Raw genomic sequence first — 7182 nt, forward strand, 5'->3', positions numbered from 1 at the left:
ATCTTTAACCTTTTGCTGGGCTTGGGCAGGTGATCTGTGGAACAAGGATATTCTTCCAGCTTCCATACAATCCTCCTGTTTTCAGGTTCATCTGCATCTTTACCTTTAGAGGAATCTGAGCTTTTCTAAGGTTTTTAATCCATTAATCAGTTTAATTTTTGGCTCTCTGCTTTCACCCAATTGCAGACTCATTGTTAGATTTTTAAATTTTTAATTGTGTATAACTTATACAGATGAATGTGCAGCTGGATGGATATTTGCACCAGGAGTAACCACCACTCAGTCAAGATATAGAATACTTTAATCACATCTGAGGGTTCTCTTGTATCTCCTCCCAGAAAGTAATTCCAACCAAAGGTAACCCCTTTTTAACTTCTGTCAATAGATTAATATTGTCTGTTCCAGAGCCTGGCATACATGGAATCATGCAGTGTATACTCTTCAGTCTGGCATCTTTCACTCAACATTGTTTGGCCCTGGCTGGTGTTTCTTGGTGGTTAGAGTGTCAGCCTGCACACCGAAGGGTCATGGGTTCAATTCCCTCAAAGACACATACCTGGATTGCAAGTTCAATCCCCCATCCCAGGTCAAGGTACATGATGGAGGCAACTATTGATATGTCTCTCTCATATGGATGTTTCTATCTCTCTTATTCTCTCTCCCTCCCACCTTTCAACTCTCTCTCTAAAAAAAAAATCAATGAGAAGGGTCCCGGGTTCAATTCCGGTCAAGGGCACATACCTTGGTTGCTGACTCCTCCCCGGCCCAGGCCCTGGTTGGGGCTCATGCAGGAGGCAACCTATCAATGTGTTTCTCTCATATCAATGATTCTCTCTGTCTTTCCTTTTCTCTTCCATTCTCCCTAAAAATCAATGGAAAAATATCATCGAGTGAGGATTAATAGCAACAAAACATTATGTCTATACAGGTACTTTGTTTTTAGTTGCTGGTCTTGGTTTCTGGTTCACCATCCTTTCATCTCTTTCTCTTTGCTTGGCAGCCACTCCCATCCCTCCTCACAACTCAGCGCCTTCTCTGCCCAGCTTCCTGAGGGCTGTGGGGTGATGGATCCATGCTGGCATGGCTCACCTTAGTGGGTTTGCACAGTTTCCTCCCTGATTAGCCGCAGTCGGCTCTTTGAACTTGGGCCAGGTGTGCAGCCACCACCTCATGCAAATGGGCTCATTGTCCTGGAAGCTAATGTGTGTGTGAAACAATAGGGGTGTGTGTGCATGCGAGAGAGCCTGGCCTGAATTTCTGGCTCTTTCACAGATGTTTCTTTTGATCTGAACAAGTCTGTATCTCCCAAGCCACTTTGGTCCACCAAATATTGAGAACTTCTCCAGGGTCAGCGGGTTTTAGGTTGATGAAAAAGACTCATCCTGACCCAGCGGTCTGGTCCCTCTCCACACAGGCTCCCCGCCCTGAGGGCTGAGCCGCCCATAGTCAGAATGTACCTTAATTTGATACAAAATGTTGCTGTAGTGCCCACCTCTGAAGGGAAGGAGTTGTGCTCAGTTGATACGCTCAGCATAATGGAACGTTATGTAGCGTCATTGACATTAGCCTCAGATGTAAAGACTCTGATCCTCTAGCAAGGCTGACTCTGCCACTTCCGATCTCAGGGCCCTCCTGCCTGGGTGTCCTCAGTGGGGAATCATCCTCCCCCTTCCCCCTCCCCCCCCCCCCCCCCCCCCGCCCCCGACCTCTACCCTCCCATCCCCCTTTGCAGCTGGTCCTCTGCCTGCTGTCTGAGTCTTCTTGGAATGGGGCTCCTGGGACTTCAGCTTCCAGACACTCCTCTGCCCTGGGGGTGAGGGTGGGGCGGGGGAGGGACTCTGTTGGGTGCCTAACCCATGCCTAGTGGGAAGCTTCTGCTTTAGAGGGCTCCTGCACTCAGCCTTTTCGGGGGAAGGGGGGAAGGGAAGAGCTGGCAATATGCTATGAGCCAGGAGAAAGAGGTTGTGGGAGCGGGCTTCACAGGACCTATGGTGAGAGGTCTGGGAAGGGTATGCAGGGGAATGGGGAGGGGTTACAGACAGCCCAGAAGGATGACCTCTGAAATAACATCTTACACCAGGAAGTATGTCGGTACTCTACTTTTAAGTAGCACAGAATACTAAATGGTGTTGCAATAACAGTAAGTATCAACCCATCTCCCAAATCTCTGCTTAAGGAATGTCTCCTTTGTGAATCTTTTCCCAGATGTCCCATTTAGATTTCTTTTCATTTTTATAATTTGTGTTATCGCATTTCTATAATTTGTGTTATCTCATTTCATGTGTAAGGGGGAGGTTGCCTCGGAATGGGAGGAATTAAAATCTGCCACTTAACATAAACTAAGTTCAGTTTTACATTTGGGTAAGCTCAACTTTTTTTAGGAAATGCATATTTCAGAGCCAATGTGGCAGCTAGGCACAGGGAGAGCCTCGGACCGCCTTGGAGGATGGGGAATGGAAGCTGCATCTATTTGGGGTTTTCTGGAGTCTTCCTGGCCTGTCCTTTGGCTCCTGCTGGCTGAAATCACAGCTGGTGGGGCAACTGTCCTATTCTATGCTGGTGAGGTCAGGGCCACTGCTGACTTGGACCCACCTCAGCTCTTTGGGGCCTGAGAATACTCTGTGCCTCATTCAAACCCTGTCCATCCTTTGGCTCAGGCTGGGCACCCCCAGGTTCTGTCACACCCCACCACTCTCCATGGCAGCCGTAGGCAGGCCTTTCGCTCTCAGCTCAGCTACCTTCTACACCCTCAGTGGGAGTTCAGGGAGACTTCTGGGTCCCTTCTATAGCACAAGGGGGCCTAGGGAGATTGGGGGCACCATCGATGGACCCTGCCTTACGTAGACCCTCCCTCAATCATTTCTAACCACCACTGTGGGCATCCCTGTGTCAGACCAGTGCTTCTCTCAGGGGACATGATTTTCCCATTGTGCACCTGTAGAAAGAAGACCAAGCCCACAGTTATGGGGTTTTACCCAAATGATTTGTTTGTACATAATTGTCCCTCAGGGTTTGGGGCTGGGGCAGGAGCGAAGACACACAATGGCCCCCACTCTTGTCCTCCCTGCCCACCTCCTGGAAGTACCAGCTTTCTCCCTTCATCTGGTGTTGTTGGATGGGCACGTCCCTCCAGCACTCTCTCTCTCTCTCTCTAAACAGGACTTGGCTCATGATCTGTAAAAGAAACTTTTGGAATTTAGAAACTCCTTTATTGTCTCACAACATTCAGCCTTCAAGCCTTGTCTCTGGAGAGTTGACTTTGGAACTGAAGCAGGAGGAGGGCCCCTTTTTCTCTCCAGCTTTTAAAACGGGTGCCATTAGCCAAAGAGGGGAAGGTGTGCAGGACAAATGGAAAGCACATTAGCATATACATTTAAAATCCTGCTACATGAGAAAAAGTGTCTAGTGTGGCTGTGGCTGGGCAGTGTGATGACCCTCAGGGTTCAGCCCCATCTCCAGGCCCCGCTTCTGCCCCTGGAGGAGCAGGGAGGGAGGGGGGCGTCCTCAGCACTGGGAGGCAGCTGGCGCGGCTTTCCCAGCTGCAGGTGAGTTGGGTCCAGGCCTTGTAGCTGGCAGTGGTATAGGACACGCCCCTCCCGAACCCAGAAAAGCTGATTGCCTCATGGTCCTTGCCCTTGGGGGTTGCAGGTTTGTGGGGTGTTTACAGGAAAGCGACCACATTGCAGATGAGTCAAAGCTGGGTGAAGGGAGAAGGGTGCATTTTATACGAACTCCTAGCAACAGAGCAGGATGCCTGAGATTCTGGACATGGGTTTGGGTGAGGTCCTGTGCAATCTGGTGTTGCGGGGAGAGGTCACCACTGGAGTTTAGAGAAAGAGTTTTTCTATTGAGGTAAACTAACCCACAGAAATAAACATCATTAGAAGACCCATTCATGCTTAAAACAGCTTAGTTTTGGTTTGTGTTTTGAAAACATATAAAAGCCTTAATGACTCTATTTTAAAAATTATGAGCTAGGATATAAAAGTTATAAACACTATACATTTTAGATACACACATTTCCAATGTGTGGGAGGTTTATGGGAAGAAGAATCGAAGAGGAAAAGACCAACAGGGCAGAGTTGGGGGCAGAGAGAGCCCCGCAGAGGAGAGGCCAGATGGGGGAAGGCAGATGAATCCTGAAGGAAGATTGGTCCAGGTCCATCAGACATGCTCCTATCGTAACATCCTGCAGCTCATGTACCTGCTACCACTGCCTCCAGACCAAGGTGATGAGCTAAACAATATGCGTTTACAGCTCTTCCATAGCTCTTCCCCTTGACATTCCAGAGGCTCTGCTGGGGCCTGCTGTGTAAGTCCCAAGTTCTAAGACGCTGGTGTGCTCCACTGGCTGAGGGACATGGAGTGGAGGCAGATTGCACACCGGCCAGAAGCTTCCTGAGGTGAGAGCAGGCCTGTGCTTCCTCCCCTGGCCCTGTCTGGGACACGGCAGACACCCAGTATTTGTTGGTGAGTGAGCAGCTTGGCTGGGTGAGAGGCACGTCCTCTTCAATAGCCTTAGAATGAGGCCAGGGCCGGTGCTCCTTCCCTGCTTGGTCCTGAGCCGCCGTGAACAGGAAATGTGCCTTGTCTCTTGTCATCTGAGTCAGTAACCTGTTCCCCGTGACACAAGAGCGCAGGCCTGCCTGTGCCTTCATCCTGACATGGTACTTGGTGCCAAACGTTGAAGCGTGTGTCATCCCTGCCTCACACAACACGTCTTGCCACCTGTCCCACCACCTGCTTTTGCCTGGAATCAGCTGGGCCTCAGCTCTGTCTCCTTCTCCACCCTGACAGGTGCCTCCTCTCCTCTATGACAGTCATTGCGTGTTATTCTAGGGCAGTGGTTCTCAACCTTTCTCATGCCGCGGCCCTTTAATGCAGTTCCTCATGTTGTGGTGACCCCCAACCATGAAATTATTTTCGTTGCTACTTCATAACCGTAATTTTGCTACTGTTGTGAATCGTCATGTAAATATCTGTGTTTCCCGGTGGTCTTAGGCTCTACGGCAGCGGTTCTCTTCCTCTCGTCTCCTCTGGCTTTGTGTGCCTGTGTCACAATGCCAGATGAGTTGGCACAGCGGGCGGTAGGAGTCTTTTTGGAAATGATTCCTAAACCAGAATGGCTAGCAGTAACCTCACTATACAGGAAACTGACTGCAAACCGCACAATTATGTCCCACTAAACTGAAATTAGATGCATCTCTAACTCAACTTCTCCTTACCCAGATCCTAAAAATAGCATCAGTCACATCAACGCTAAGAGAGAAGGTGAAAGAATGGGAAGAAAGTGGTCTAGACCGGTTGTCATTTAAATAGCTTACTATTGCAATTTTATGAACTCGTGAACGACCACCAGGCCCTACTGCCGGGCTCTTCGGAGCCTTGGAAGGGCGCCGGCAAGTGGAGGACCCAGTTTAAGGGCCATTAGCGCCACAGTTAATCCACCTCTGCCTGGACACGAGATTGTTTCAGTGTTAGGATGATCAGCTCCATCGTCTGACAGCTCTTTTCATGTGGCGGCAAGACGGCTATAGCAGCAGCTCCAGCTTCGCATCCTCCCAGGGGCTCATCCAGCAGGAAAGAGGTGGCACATCCCTCAGCAATTCTTGCAGCAGGATCTCCTTTGCACCAGCCTGGGTCATGGGCCCAACGAGCCAATCACCGGGCCAGGGACGTCCCACGTGCGGGGCCACCAGCCTGCTCCCGCGGCTGTGTTACTGCGGCTGGCTGGCTGGAGGCCGTAGAGCAGCAAACCGTGGGGCTGAGGCCAGGGGAAAGGTTGGTTCCACAGAAGAAGTTTGGGGGGAGGGGTGGGTTTTAAAGGGCCTATAAATGCTGAGGGAGTGTAGAGAGTGGTAGGAAGGGGGAAGCCAAGTGTGGGGGTTCAGAGCTAGTCACCCCAAGATGCGCTTCTGTGGTGGGCGGGTTGTTTTGAGCTAAGGGCATTTTAGCGCTGGGCTCAGGAGAAACTTCTGCCCCTCCCTTGACTCCCTTGAGATAGGGGCCATGCTCATAATGGGAAAAAGCTCAGAAATGAGCTCTTCTGTAGGGCAGGACACACTTCCATTTACTAAACATCTGCTCTTCTTATTCTGCAGCGGCCCTGCCTCTCATCAGCCGGGGACTTTGTGCATTGCTTCATCGATAACCCACTTTGGAATAAGTTGTTTGTAGGTTTCTACATTTTCCTCTTTTTCATTAGATTTTATATCTGGTTCATGCAAATTATTTTTTCATTTGTTCATAGACCACTAATTTTTTTTTTTTTGCTGATTCTGTAATAAAACATTTTATACCCATTTGCAATAATTTAACATTAATTCAGTTTCAGTTGCCTTGGAAAAACAAGTCATTATTGCTCAATTGCATAGTGAATTGACAGTAAAATGACTGAATTTATGTCATTTCAGGAGAATATTTAGTGTTCTTGTGCACATTAAATAGTTTAAACACATGATTTCACCACGTTCTTCCCCCGCCCCGCCCCCCCCCCGCCCCCGCCCATAATACCATTTACGAGTTTCCTTGACTGGTCTCTTTCACCTTTACTACAAAGTTTGCTAATTGAGTCTAAAATCCTCTAAACTCCTGGGCCCAGCCAAATGGAAGGAGTGAGGGTAAAGCGGAGGGTGAGTGGTCTAGAACCAGAGTCCAGAGCCGCTGGCAGCTCTCAAAGGCTGCTCAGGGCCTCCACCATGACTGCCCTTATCACACACCCAGGCTCCTGGCCTCTTGTCTGCCCCCAGAGGCACAGCCCTCCTCCCTCAGAGCTGGCCTGGCTCAGGCTGGGCTGGGCTGTAGGGTTTCCTCAGCTTGCCCCCTCCCACCCTAGGCCCGCTGCCTCAGTGGAGCAGGTTCCTGCCACTGTTCTGGGACTCATCTCCCTGCCTTGCTGCATCTGCAGCGCTGACACCCCACATCTGGAAGTGCTGCTCCACCTGCCGGCCCTGGAGCCCTGCCAGAGGTTTCTGGAGATGCTGGTTGACCCAGCCACTGGGGAAGAAGAGAAGGCTCTGGGCTGAGGGAGTGACCTGAGGGTGGAGCCCCAACCTGTTTATAGGACCAGGCTCCGCAGGGGCTGGCAGATGCACAGTCAGTCCCATCCCATTGGAAGAGTTGCTGCCAGCCAGCTAGGGAGCTGGCATCTTGGCAGGAGCTGGGCCTGGAGCAGAGCTGAAA

Source organism: Eptesicus fuscus, chromosome 5 (assembly GCF_027574615.1).
Source record: "Eptesicus fuscus isolate TK198812 chromosome 5, DD_ASM_mEF_20220401, whole genome shotgun sequence".
Taxonomy (NCBI): domain Eukaryota; kingdom Metazoa; phylum Chordata; class Mammalia; order Chiroptera; family Vespertilionidae; genus Eptesicus; species Eptesicus fuscus.